Genomic DNA, 14,680 nt, shown 5'->3' with positions numbered 1-14,680 from the left:
CTCCTCTATCACGATGCAGATTTGTGGTGCGTTGTTGAGCGATCCATTTTTCAATTTGGCCTCTAGCCGGAGATAAATTAACCGATGTCTATTGATTTTCTTTCCAGCTTCAGTCGCACGCCTTGTTTACACCTGACAGACACGCCGAGCAATTATTGGAAGTAACGTGTGTTATAATTAGCCTCAACCACTTTTTGTCTCCTAATCCAATGAGCAATTGGCAGGAGAGTTGCTAAGATGCTAATTTGTTGTATTGTAGAAGTTTATGCGTTTTTTATTTGCTGACTTCCATTGGAGTACTTCAGCTGAAATGTAGCCTTGCATGAGTGTTAGATCATTGCAGCCTTTACACTTGCCAAGGGCCTTCACCCCATCACTTTAGTGTTTATAGAGAGCACTTTTAACAAGACTGTATCGAGCTGCCACACACCAGCCAACTGTTGTCCATTTGAACGTAATTTCCATCTCATTATTACCATGGAGTGTTAATAATATACATACTGTACATATGACACCTACTGCTGGGGGGGAACACTTCAGCCATGTCAGTTCTTTCATTTCTGTTTGAGAACGAATGTTTACCATGCCTGAAATACAAAGACATTTCAAAATGGGTTTGATCAACAAAATGCTTGTTGTTGTGGAGAACTTTTTTTCTTCTTTCATCTTGAATCACATGAAAGTTCCCCTCAATGGCTTGTCATCTTTTTTGTGTCTCCGATTCTATTTGACAAGATCACAAAAGCCCCAAGCGCCTTCACAGGATTTCTCTCACCAGCTGCTTATTAAGCTATAAATATCCATATAAAACCAGTCTAGCTTGGCACCATCACGCACTAATGAATGGAGTCAAGTGGCGCGGAGCAGATATGCCCTCACATGCATGCTGTCACAAGTCGTTTCATTGAACTTCCCCAAATGGTCCCATTGTTTTAGAGCCGTCTACCCATCGCCGACAGACACTCTCTAACACACACACACACACACACACCTCGATTAGCATGTGTGCACCCACTCATATATGCACACACACAAACACACACTCCATTCTTAGAGTCATCAGAACCCAAGTGGGTGTTACAAATGGCCACTCAACCATTGTATTGTTCCTTCATTTAGGCTCAGTCATTGTCTCCATCAGCTGGGTGAGGAACACCTCACACACACACACACACACACACACACACACACACAGTGTTAACAGTGCATCACTGGTGACTGAAGGTGTGTAGAGATCTGTTTCTGGCAGGAGAACAGGAGCAGTGGCCATGAGTGAAGTAGGGGTTGGTGGGTGGGTGTGTGGGTGGTGCACAGGCCTGTTGGGAGAGCACACAGGAAAGTGGAGCAGTGTCTGGGTGTCGGCTCACCTGTGGGGGGGGGGCACTGGCACGGTGATGGATGGGAGATGGGCAGAGGAGCCAGGGGGAGGTGTGGGGCACCGGGAGCTCAAAGGGAGGGAGTGAACATTCACAATATCAGGTGGAGGAGGCCGGGGTCACAGCCACCACACTGAGAGAAGAGAAATGAGGAGCAGGAGGAGAATGAGAGCAATGGAGAGCATGGAACGACAGATAAGGGGGAGGGGAAAAACAGGGTTAAATGGTAGGGTGACAAGCTGTCCCAGTTTGTAGTACTGGATGATGGATGGAGACAGAGAATAAGAAACAAAAGGAAGAAAAAAAAAGAAAAGTAGAAGAGGTTAGAAAAGCAGATTACTGATGCGATAAAATGGCATCCTACTGACTGAAGCTGTGTTCAGGAAGAGAACATACAGGGCCATCTCCTCCAGCTGCTGCTTTGTTTTGTTTCTTTGTTTGTTTTTATTTCTTTGTCTGCTTTCATGACCTGCTCTGGAAGACAAGATGCACCGACCTGAGGTGGAGAATAAACAGAGAAAAAGACTAGAGAGAGAGAGAGAGAGAGAGAGAGAAAAGGGGAACGAGTGAGAGAGACGTGGAGGAGTGCATCTCAAGCTCCATTGAGCACAATTACAAAGAGATGACAGGAGCAGTGGGACACGGAGCAGGGCTGCAGATAACGCCTCTCTGACAGCAGCAGAGAGCAGCCCAGCGCAAATCAGAATGTCGGAGGTTTCTGCGTTGTCTCAGTTGTCTCCTCCTCTCTCTGTCCTCTCTCTATCTCTCTCTCTCTCTCTCTCTCTCTCTCACACACACACACTGTCCCTTTCTTCCTCCCTTCCTCCGTTTGTGTTGTGTGAACAGCCAGGCCAGAGCGATCTACTGCCTGAGCAGGAAACAAGAGGATGATGGGATTAAGTTTGGCTCATCGGAGGCAAATTGGCGGTTTCAGAAGAGGCGGCAGAGAGAAGGGGGAGGAAGAGGAGGAGGAGTTGGAGCAGGAGGTGGGCTGTGGGAGAAAATGCGGGTGTCAGTGATTATTATGGGGTTGGAGCGAGGAGTGTGGAAGCCTCGCTGCGACGTGCAGCTCGGCCCAGCTTGACTATGACAACCATGATCTCCGCCTGCCGCAGGCCAGCAGGCAGCTAAGCCCAGCGCAGTTTTCTGGGCCACGTCCTCGCTGCCACCATTGGTGGCGCCTCCTCTCAGCATGCTGCTCGTGCATCTCTGTCAGTTTGAGTGAGTCGGACCATCTCACTGGATCTGGTCATGGGCAGAGCCGTCCGCCCAGCATAGCAGCCACAGTCTGGGCGTGGGGTGGGGGGGGGGGTGGGGGACAGGAGTGTGTGGGATTGTTTCCCTTACCACCCTCTACCACACACACACGCACACACACACACACACTTCATCACAGATCGAGAGAAACCCTCTGCGCATCTGCTTTATCATTAATTCAGCACCACCGTTTTGGAAGCATTTCAGAATGTCGTAAGCTCAGGAGCCAGGGAATTCCCCTGTCATGGAGAGATGAATCAAACCAGAGAGAGAGAGAGAGAGAAAGAGAGAGAGAGAGAGAGAGAGAGAGATTGGAGAAACGACGTGAACAAACAGATGTTCTTCGAGATGCTGTGCTGCCCTTATCTTTCACATGCACCATCCCTCTCTTAGGGTGAATGACAAGACCACCCATTTGTTAAATAAAAAACCAACCCCACAGAGGCACGCAGCAATAAGACAGAGTCAAGGGAAAGAAATGAGAGCCGTGTGTCATGGGGGAGGGCTGAGTGGGGGGTGTTTTTGGCAGGGGTGGTGACGGCTGAAAGTGGGGCAGTCTGGGGGAACAGCGAGCACTATGGGACCTTCCAGCTGGCGTCACCACATCTCATTGTCACAGGAAGAAGAGGTGCGAGAAGGAGGGATGGGTCGAAACAGGAACACGGGGGAGAGGAACGAGACCCTGTTGCAACTTGTCTGACATCACCTGCTGGTGTTGGAAGGAGAAAGAGGGGGGGAGTGGGATCTGACATCACCTGCTGGTGTTAGCAGGAGAAAGAGAGGGGAGAGGGAGAGATGGGGACAAGGAGAAGGAGAGTGAGAGATAGAAGTCTGTGTGAGAGGAGAACATAGTGAAGGAGTGCAGGAGCCTCACCCCTCAAATGTGGTCAGTCAACAACATCATACCTACTGTGGTCAGTCAATCAAATCATGCAGTTCAAAAGGGGAGATTTCTCTCAGCTTGAACCAACAGTTGAAGGTTGGTTCAAGGATGGTTGAAGTGATTTAGATTTTGTGTAGCCTGGGTGGGTTACGGTTGGCAGGCCTGCCACGAAAAAATGAATTAGGCACCTGGCAAAATTCTGTTCTCTTTCAGCTGCATCTAGTAGACTTGCTGTGGGTCATAGGCAGTGTTTTGTACCCATTCTCATGTCATAGATTATTGTATAAATGGTAAATGGACTGCATTTTTACAGCGCTTTTCTACTCATAGAGCACTCAAAGCGCTTTACAGATGAATGCCTCAGACATCCACCCATTCACACACCGATGGCAGAGGCTACTATCTAAGGTGCCAACCTGCACATCGGGAGTGGTTGGGGGTTCAGTGTCTAAGGTCCCTACCTGAACATCGGGAGTGGTTTGGGGTTCAGTGTCTTGCTCAAGGACACTTTGACACTTGGTGAGGAGGAGTCGGGATCGAACTGGCAACCTTCTGATAGCTGAACGACTCCTCTACCTCCTGAAACACTATCGCCCATATATCACTGCAAATATTTCAATTTGAAGTATAATGAACATTTTCTACCTTGAAGGACATTCTTCTCTTTTGCTTCATATCTGCTTTTGTTTGTTTTGTGTTTGGCTGATGCCTGTAACTAGATCCCTTTCATTGGTTTTATTTATGATCTTGTGTGTTTTAATTCAGAAGCATTTAGTAGCTATTAGCATCTCAGGTGAGACATTAACAAAATGCTAATGATTTGGCATTATTTTTAGTTGGCTTAACAACTTAGTTGTACAATAGTTGTGACTATTGTAGTAGGCAACAGTATGTCAGTAGCCCCTATCAATTGGCTAGCATTGATGGCCGTAGGACAGGGTAGGAAATTTACATATTTTTTAGGGGGCAATTTTTGCCCCCACTGACTGAAATCTAGGGGCATTTAAAATAAAATTGAGGGCACTTTTTGAAACTTGTGAAATAACATTAAACTATGTTCAAAATAATAAACATACTTATTTAGGCTTAGAGTATATGGGGATTGTCATCAAAAGGCAATAATAAGACTATTAAGCAGTACTCTACAAATTCAAAGTGTTTTCTTAGATTTTTTGAACAAAAAACAAACAAAACATAAATCAGACAATCATATTCAATTGTATTCTTATTTCTTTGTGGTTATTTATTGTTATTATTAAATTAATTAAACAACTATTAACAATTATAAGTTTTGTCTTTCTTTTTTATAATAATAACTTATTATATTTATTGATTTTTTTTGTTACCTTTTATCATGTACCTACCATAGTACTGGAAATACAGATTGGAATAGTTAGCTAGCTTGCAAGCAAGCCTTTGCAGCTAACGCACTATCAGAGCTAGCTAACGCACTATCAGAGCTAGCTAACGTTAGCTAACTAACGTTTAACTAGCTGACGTTTAACTAGCTAAACCGAACTAAATAATTTAAACAAATATTATTACTAGTTATCATTCACCGTAGGCGATGGCGTGTTGCTTGGCGCCTGGTGACAAAAGGCCATGTATTTCTTTATGTTTTCGCTCCCCTTGATGAAGTCAGTGTGCCTGTGCTTGATTGACAACGATTTGGCAACTCGTTGTCCACAAATCCGACATGCCTTGAAAAAAATTTGCGTCTTTTTCTCGTTGTCGTCATCCTCCACCCCAAGCCAATCTAGCTTCCATTTTTCGAATGAAAATGTTATCTTTTGGAACCTGAGATGGTGACGGAGACTGTGTTTGCTGATCCTCATTTCTCCTCACACTCGCAGTCACAGGTCTGATTAGGAAGCGCTCCATTTATATTTGTTGTTAGAACGTTCGGTTCTTCACGCACACGCAACATCAGTCAAGGCGAAAATCTAAAACATTTTATGGCAACTGGACCGGGTCATATAGGCTATGATGTTTTTGACAAGTTCATTAAATTATTATTAGAGGAAATTATGGGGGCATTGTTTGCCCCTCTCCTAGTGATATCAGGGGCAAAATTATATTTCTTAGGGGCAGTTTTGCCCTTTGCCCTCGTGTATTTACGGCGTAGGATATAAAAGATTTAAAGTTATTTTCTTGAATTTCTTCAAGCCCACCCTTAATACGAAGAGAAATAATTCAACCACAACTAATGTCAACATACTCTAAAACAGTAAAGCGGCTGACATCATGAGTCCAGTGGGTCTTCCCTTGCTGTCAAATAGTAGATCTCCCATCCCTCCAGCCAGGTCTCTTTCTGATAGTAGCTACAACCCAAAATGAATGGTCCGATGCTATGCTGCTTGTCTCAACCATTTAACACAAATTAGAGTCCTGCTTGTACCCTCCCAGGGCTGTCATGTGTGAAGTGATATCTGAGGGGTTGGGGCTGATGTGAGGCTGAACGGGTGAGCGGGCGCGGGGAAGTCTTACGCACCGTGAGAATCTCAGGCCCCGCCATCGCTGGAGGTCCTGAGAGCCTCGGCGGCTGACTGATGGGGCGTCTGAATCACCCTGACTGTGTGGAGCGCTATATGGAACAGAGAAGGCGTTGACAGATAAAGCTGGACTCACGAGCAGGAGAGAGTGAGACGGAGAGAGTGATGTTCCAGATCATCATTGATGGTGTATATCACTCTAAATAGTGGATCTCCAACCCTCACGCCGGTCCTCAGAAGCCCTCACCAATCTCCCCTGCTCACCCCGTCTCTGTTGTTTTCTCCCTCCCTTCTGCCCCACTCAGCGTCTGCCTCCGAAACCAAATCCCAAAGCTATAAAGGTCTTTTTGATAGGTTTCTGTTGGACAGGAGCTGGGATTTGCAAGTTGCAGTTTATTCGCACCGTTTGCTTGAAGCCCCAAATAGGTCCTGATGGAGCCGTTAGCTGCTGCTCATTGGCTAATAGTTTAATTAGGTCCATCTGGAGGAGGGAGTGGCGGGGAGGGCGCAGTGCTCTGAAGTCGCACGCTGGGTAATTTGTCATCCTGTACACAGTGACTGGCATGCCCACGGAGGGGGAACACGGGGAAGTGCTTTGGCATTGTCCCAGCATCGTTGGACCACACTCACACACAGACACACACACACACACACAAACAAACAGTCCCTCACACCCACTCAGGCACACATGCAAACACACACACACACACACACACACTCAGATCTGTCTTACTAGTATCATAAGTGACAGGCCGCTCTCTCTGGTAATCTAGTGTCATGGGTAGACAACAGGAATCCCAGGTGTGCACAGCATGGATTGATTTGTCTTCTGAGGGAGCATGTATTATTCCATAGCTTAGACATCAAATCTCTTATTCCCACATCTTTTTGACATTGAAAGTTCTAATGAAAAATTAGGTCAGTCATGAGTGAGTGTGTTTGTGTGTGTGGGTGCGCGCGCATGTGTGTGTGTGTGTGTGTGTGTGTCAGTGTGTTCAGAAGAATGCCTATAGAAGCTCTGTGTAAGTGTGTGTGCACGCGCGTGTGTGTGTGTGTGTGTGTGTGTGTGTGTGTGTGTGTGTTCAGAAGAATGCCTATAGAAGCTCTGTGTGTGTGTGTATGTGTGTTTGTGTGTGTGTGTGTGTGTCTGTGTGTGTGTGTGTGTGTGTGTGTGTGTGTGTGTGTGTGTGTGTGTGTGTGTGTGTGTGTGTGTGTGTGTGTGTGTGTAGCTGTTGGTAGGTCTGACAGACAGCAAGCAGCAGCGTGCCCACAGGAGATAAAAGACGTTTGCGTGAGCTGCCACCCTCTCTGTTTCCCCATGAAGGCAGGTCTGTGGAAGAGAAGCTCCTTCTGAAACATGAAATGGAACAAAGCCCATGCTCTCAGCTGCACTGCTCTGTAAATATGCCTGCATATGTGGCCTTTTGCGTGTCAGATAAATCAAAGTGCTGCATGCTCTCATTGTCATTAACGCTGCACGGCGCAACACCGCTAGATTCCGACTGACCTATTTTGTGAACTCCAATATAGCATATAGAGCATCGAGCAGAGGCTGAGAACGGCATCCATGTGACAATCTAAGGGTTGCAAAAGCAAAAGGTTTTCTTTTGTTAATGTTGATTGCCAAGCAAAGCTAAACAGTATTCACCCGAGATCCTCATTGTGCCTAAGTACAATGAATACAAGAATAGTATTGTTTTTCAGCAAATCAAGCAGTCAAGCAAGTCAGTGTAAATTAGTTGTCTATGGAAAAGAGTTTTATAAACACACAGTGCATATGGCATCAGCTGATCGTCTAACATCCATATGTGTAGGTAGGTGGACAGGTTTTTATATCTGTAGAATTTTCCAGAACATAATGTAAGTATTCCCCAGCAAGCAACATTTAATATCAGTACGCTGAACATAGTATTGATATTTTACACTTAAAACATTTTTTTTCTCTGCCAAATTGTTTCAACATCAATATCACACAGCAAGCTCTTTGTTTCAAATCTGTTCTGATTCAAGATCTTGTTGTTATATCCTCTATTTTGCATGCTGGCTTTTCCAGAGCAGCTTATGACTTTGTGTCAATGCTTTGTGTGGACATTAAAGTGTAGGGAGCCCGTCGAGAAGGTGCTGGTGCTGGTGCTGCTGGTGCTGGTGCTGGTGCTGGCTCAGGAGGGGAATGTAGTCATTAGCGCACATCAGCTGCTTGCGGGATGTGTTACGGCCTCAGAGTCTTCCGCCTGACGTGGCCCACGATCAAAGCCAAAGAATGCACCTCATCACAAACACCTCTTTGAACCAGCGCAGTACTGCTTTTTTTCTTCTTTTCCTTTTTTTTCTTTTTTTACTCGTCAGACGATAGTAGTTTACATGCTTCTGTAGATTTGAATTTTTTTTGTGGGTTATTTGGGGTTTCGCAGAGGAAGCGAAGAAAAGAGAAAACAGTTGCAAATTATAGTGGCAATGCCTGGAGAATAACTACAGCATGTGTTCAAATAAACTAATTACCGTAATTTCCGGACTATTGAGCGCACCTGAATATAAGCCTCACGCACTGAATTTTTTAAAAATAATTATTTTTAACATAAATAAGCCGCACATGTCTATAAGCCGCAGGTGCCTACCGCAACATTGAAACAAATTAACTTTACACAGGCTAAAATGGATATCAAAACTAATACAATAGTTAGTTTTGCCAGTTAGATAAGTGCACTGTTGCTTTAAGAGCGCACAGTCGCAAGAGTCAATCAGAAGCTAGAACGTTAGATTGAAGACAGACGCTAGTTTGAAACCAGTGAGCTAAAGAACTTGAAGACTGGATTTGTATTGTTGTAAACTTTTATTTTATTTTCTAAAGTGTTTTGAGTTGTGTTCTGTCTACGCTGGTAGACTGTGGTTATTTTGACATTAGTTAAGTTATTGAGAGATACTGAGAAATCGCGTCGAGCTAAGCATCCATGCGGCTGCATCCATGCTAGCATCCTAGCTCCACAAAGCCACCGTAAACACAAAGCCACCGTATACAGTCACAGGTATCATAATCCATAAATTAGCCGCATCGTTGTTTAAGCCGCGAGGTTCAAAGCGTGGGAAAAAAGTAGCGGCTTATAGTCCGGAAAATACGGTAATTAACTGAAAACACAAGGGATGCAATGAATTTCGAAAAACATATCTAACCATGCATTTAGTGGATAACCACCAATTTACCACCAATACAAACAAACAATAACACTACACTACCCATGATGCAACTCAGCTGGCGTCTCCTAGGAAGGATAATCCCGTTAATGTCCGAAGGAGCAGCTCTGGATGGTGATAAGAGCTGAGGTAGGGAGGGGAATGATGCCAGCCGTGGGGGAAATGATATCAGCTTCAATTATAGCAGGCAACAGAGCGCTGCCTCAGCCCCAGATGAGCGGAGACAGGGCCTCTCTCTCCTGGGCCCCACCACTGATAGCTGATAATCCCCCAGCACAGGCCAGCTGATGGAGCCAGAGTGGCCAGCCAGGTGTGTCTGTCTTAGCCAATGCACATGTGCGTGTATACGTTTGGGGTGGGGGTGGAGGCCTTTTGCGACGTCTTGAGGCATATTTCCATGTTTGCATAATCACGTTGGGTTAGCCAACAGTGTCTACTGTAGGAAGGGTTGTCAATTTTGAGGCGTGATTGCATGTACTACTGTTTAGGATAAACAGCAAACTTTATTCGTTATGGCTATAAGAACTTTGACTGAAATTCTGCCGTAACAACATGCTCCACAATAATGTCAATGTAGAAATAACCTGGCAACACTTAAGAACTCACATTTAGGAAATATTTATATATGATATGCATTGGAATTGGAAATGCATTGTCTAGGCACTGTAAGTATTAGTAGACCTGGACACTGATGGCACAGTTAAGACTCAGGAGCTGTGCTGGGGAAAGACTCCATCGTCTGGGAGCTGGCTGATAAGTTGGTCCTCTAGCTGCAGACTGGAAGGAAATGGAAATTAGATGTGATCTTTATTCTGATGTCCATTGGAACAAAGAGGCTGAAGTTATTGCAGACTCGTGTGGTAAAAATGGAACGCAATGTTTCCATTAGCCATAACAAAGAGTTCTGTCAATGGGCCGACCTTTTCTTATTTCTCTGGTGAATGTCTCGGAATTTCTCCTGGAGTCGCTCTTTCCAGCAGAAACAAAAGAAGGACATTTGCTTCAGGAAGGTAATCTAAATGTAAAGACCAAATGCGGGCTCCGCATGTTTGTCCTCCCATAATACGTCACGATGTTAATGAGCACAGTACGGTTTGGTTCTGAGCCTTAATAGTGTGAGTGGACTGAAACACCAGCAGGTTGTGTTGTCTTCACGCATAGGTTTGCATCCATTGTATTTCTCATTGTTTCTTTTTGTCTTTTCTAACCATCACGGAGTAGAGGGGAGAGGTCAATCATGATCATGGTCTCTCTCTCTCGCTCTCTCTCTCTCTCTCTCTCTCTCTCTCGCTCTCTTTCTCTGCCAGTTTAAACAGAATACTTCATTTAAGTCCTGTGAACAGTTTCAAGTAACACAGAATTTATTATCAACATAGACTTTCTGCAAAGCCATCAACAATACAGTAATACTCCCCTACCACTCCTGCTGCCATGTGTGTGGACTGATATTGGCATACATAAAAGCTTAGTACCTAGTGTTTTCTATGTGTGTGTGTGTGTGTGTGTGTGTGTGTGTGTGTGTGTGTGTGTGTGTGTGTGTGTGTGTGTGTGTGTGTGTGTGTGTGTGTGTGTGTGTGTGTGTGTGTGTGTGTGTGTGTGTGTGTGTGTGTGTGTGTGTGTGTGTTTATGCATGCATGTGTGTGCACCATATGAACACAGATGTGCTCTGATTAAGGGGATGCAGAGCATGACAGAAGTGCATTAGCGTGATATATGTGCTGTTAGCCAGCAAGCAGCTAATTCCAAATTTAGTACCAAATTCACACACAGTCACACACCTGAGTTCAGGATGAGATTTAGTGCTTGTGTCAGGAATTTGATGGCTTTTAAAAGTCCTTGAATGACTAATGTTTTTAGGTCATGTGCAAATTCAAATGCACTCATGAAATTTGGCACGCATGTATCCATTTGTGTATGTTGATCATCACTGCACTACAGTCAGGTCAGATTATGTCAAAGAGTGACATGTCATGCACACACACACACACACACACACACACACACACACACAGAGGGAGGGTGAACGAGAGGGAAGGAGAGTGGCAGTAAAGAGAAAACAACATCTGATCACTGTGCTGCATCAAGACACTGCAGGCTAACTGCAAGACAACAGGTTTCCTCTCCCCTCTGAACAGGTGTCGTCCATCTGCCCTGTGTTTTTTCTCCAGCCTGTTATTTGTCCCACTTAATGCCTTTTAGTGAGTCAGACTCAAGGAGCTTTCCCCCAGAGACGGTGCCACCACGTCAGGTGGCTGAGCCTGCTCTGTCCTCCTCTCCTCTCCTCTCCTCTGCTTTTCCAGGTCATTGCAGCGCAGCGCCCGTGTGTAATCAGAGTCGAGGCCAGGGCCCGCCCAGCCGCCCGTCAAAGCACAAGGATCCAGGCAAACGCGGAACACTGACATTGACTCGCTGTGCTCCGGCTCCTGAGAGGAAGGGGGGGGGGGACCTTCTGATGAGACAGTGCTTGTGTGTGTTTGAATTAAAATCAGATTGAGTGTCGCAGCATCATCACCTTAACAGCCGAACACAGGTGTTTGGGTTCAAGGATTGCGATAAAGGCACACCTGTCTGGTAAGGTTTGGTGCAGCTTGATGAGCTGTCGGCACATAATGTTTTTTTGGTGTGTGTGTGTGGGTTTGAGTGGGTTTGTTGCTTAGTGTCTCGTTCTCCCTGACTATCTCACAGACGTTGCCGTCTTTCTCTCTTTCTCTTTCTTTTTCTCTCTCCCTCTCTTCTCTCTCTTGTGCGTGTGTTTGTGTGAGGACGGAGTTACTGTCCCCCAGTGCTTGGCCTTCCTTCCTCACCCAGAGAGATTCCTGAGCAGCTGCACCTGAGGTTGACAGAAGTCTGCAGGATTGGGTGCACATGCTGCCTGGGTGAGCCAGCTCTTACTGCTGGAAGTGGGTTAGTGTGGAGAAGGACAGGACCAAAGCCAGAGCAGGGGAACCTGATGCTCTTAAGGTCCAGCCAAATGTCATTTCTCTCCTCAATGACTCAGAACCAATTTGGTTGTTTAGTTTAGTCTTACTCCCACAATTGCTTTGGTTATTTGTCAGGCTGGAAACCCGTGTTGTAATGGTGTCGCTTCATCGCAGTGCCATCAGTGGAATCCAAAATCAAACTAATCCAACTCTGTGTGAGTGGAGATTCGGTACGAGGGGCTCCGGCTAACTGGGCGACGGCTCTGACGGCTCTGACGGCACACAGAGGATTACTGCGGGGCTGGGGCCTGTGAGTCAGGGAGGACATGATGGGGTAGGCTGGAACCGCGTGCGCTTAATTAAGCCACAACCTGCTGACTCTCGAGTGTTTGGGAAGGAACTTCACATCCCTGATCACAAGTCTCTGCTCTTTCAGCACTGATTACCTCTCTTCTTATTACCTGACTAAAATGAGCCCTGACTGCCACCTCACAGCTGGGTCCTGTCCTTCAACCCAGCACCACAGCAACAGAATGGGTGGGAAAGGCTCTTTAACAAATCCTTTTAGATTAACATATGCAATCAAAACAAAGTTGATGATATTTGATACTTAAAGACCAGTGTCTTCCAGCCATATGTACAGAAAAAGAACACATTCTTGAGGCTGTGTCTGAAGGACTCTTGACATGGTAGTTCTCCAAGTGGTTTTGGGGAAAGCATTTCATGCAGAAGTACAAATGCAAAGGCATGCAATACTAATGGTCATACTTTATGATACAGTTTCTTGTAACTCCGGCAAATAGGGCAATATCTTATCTTATCTTATCTAATAGGATATCTTTGGTACTGTTAAATAACAGCACATTGCTACTTTGTATTTAACCATACCAAGGTTAGGGTGCAAATCAGTGGTAGGTCAAAGTAAGAGTTTCACACTGAGATACCCTTATCACCCTAGTGTGTTGCCCCCGTAAGTAATGATAGAAATAGAACGTAGTGGGACTATTGTAATCAAAATGGTTTCTGGAATAATTGAATAATACCATTCTTGTTTAAAAAGAGCCCAATACATTGTATGTATACTATGTAAAGCTGAAACTTTGAGTCTAGTTTTAGCTTTCCTTCACATCTGCATTTCTCTGCATGTGGGACCTTCCCTCCCACCCTAGTGTCATTTCTGCTCTCTCTGCTGCTTTCCAAACTGCCTTCCTGCATAACACTTCTATTCTCCCCTATCTCTCCTGGACAGTTGCTGGTTGTCAGTATTATCCTAACAGTGCTTGCTGAGCAGCTGGCCTTAGACAAAGATAGCTAACAGCTCAACCTACTCGCCCTAAGAATAGGAGCAGTCGGGTGGACCTCGGGTCACCATCACTCTGGATTCATATTGGCAACAATAGAATTATGGGGGGAAATGCTGTGGCGTGTGTGTCAACAGAAAAACAAACTCTTTCATACTCCATTCAGCTTTTTTCATACTTAGTCCATGTGTGTGCCTGTTCGCTTTTCATCCATATTGTTCTTCTTTTATCCATACTTTAAATAAATGTCCAATCAATCAATTAAACAATTTAATCAAGCAAATAAATGTTCAGGTTTTTTTCTCTCGTAAAAAATATATTGTTAAACTTGTAGGTGTGGTGATCATTAGTTCTCTCAACACATATCCAATTAATTCAGGTTGTAATTATTCATGAGGTAACGACATGGCCTAAGTGAAATCCAGATGTAAAATGACATCTGCAACTCTATAACAGAAACAATAACACCATACCAAAGAGCATGTCAGACATAATGAAGACATTCACACAATGTACAGTATGTCTAACAAAACAAATCACTGTAATAAGTCATTTCAGATAATAACATTCATTATAAAATGAATTGATTGAGTTCCATACATTCTTTTTTTTTATGGTCTTGGAGAGTTTGACTCCTCCCTCCCTGTCATCAGCATTGAAGGTGTTTTTGACCAGCAGTGGATGCTGCTGATGTTTAAATGTCCTTGTCAGGACACAGGGAGATATGGAGCCGTACCTCCCTATTGTCATACTCTATTAACTCTCCAACATATGCCTCCCCCTCCCCTCCCCCTCCCCCTCCCCCTCCTCCAGCTCCAGCTCCCCCCAACCTGAACCCCTGTTGGCTCTTCCTGTTTTCAGTTTCCCTGATGTTTTTGATTTTACCCTGAGGGTCCGGGCAACCTTCACCACCAGCCTCCCAGCCTCCCATCCCCACTCACTGTCAAGTGTCAACTCTCCTCACCCTGGGCATTCAAACAAACACACAGACACACACACACACACACACACACACACACACACATAGAGACACACATACACACACACACACAAATAAATACACACACACACACACACACACACTTCCACAGTGGCAGATCTGAACCTTCCCGCCAGGTTGACAAGACCCTAGTTTGGAGCTAAGAGCATTGTCCACTCAGATTGTTTTCCAAGCTGATGGAAACTTGGCTGTCATCCATGTGTTCAGCAGCCTCTACTCTCCCTCTGGATACCTTTTAATAAATGCATGAGCGCAAATCGA

At 45.1% G+C, this 14,680-nt stretch overlaps 1 protein-coding gene across 1 annotated transcript in view; it reads left to right on the top strand.

Moving 5' to 3' along the window:
- Window positions 1–14,680, top strand: part of adarb2 (adenosine deaminase RNA specific B2 (inactive)) — a 133,423-nt gene that overhangs the window by 11,139 nt on the left and 107,604 nt on the right. The gene's annotated exons all lie outside the window — the stretch shown is intronic.

This window comes from Clupea harengus, chromosome 17 (genome assembly GCF_900700415.2).
Source record: "Clupea harengus chromosome 17, Ch_v2.0.2, whole genome shotgun sequence".
NCBI classification, from domain to species: domain Eukaryota; kingdom Metazoa; phylum Chordata; class Actinopteri; order Clupeiformes; family Clupeidae; genus Clupea; species Clupea harengus.
This window is presented reverse-complemented; position numbering and strand designations above follow the sequence as displayed.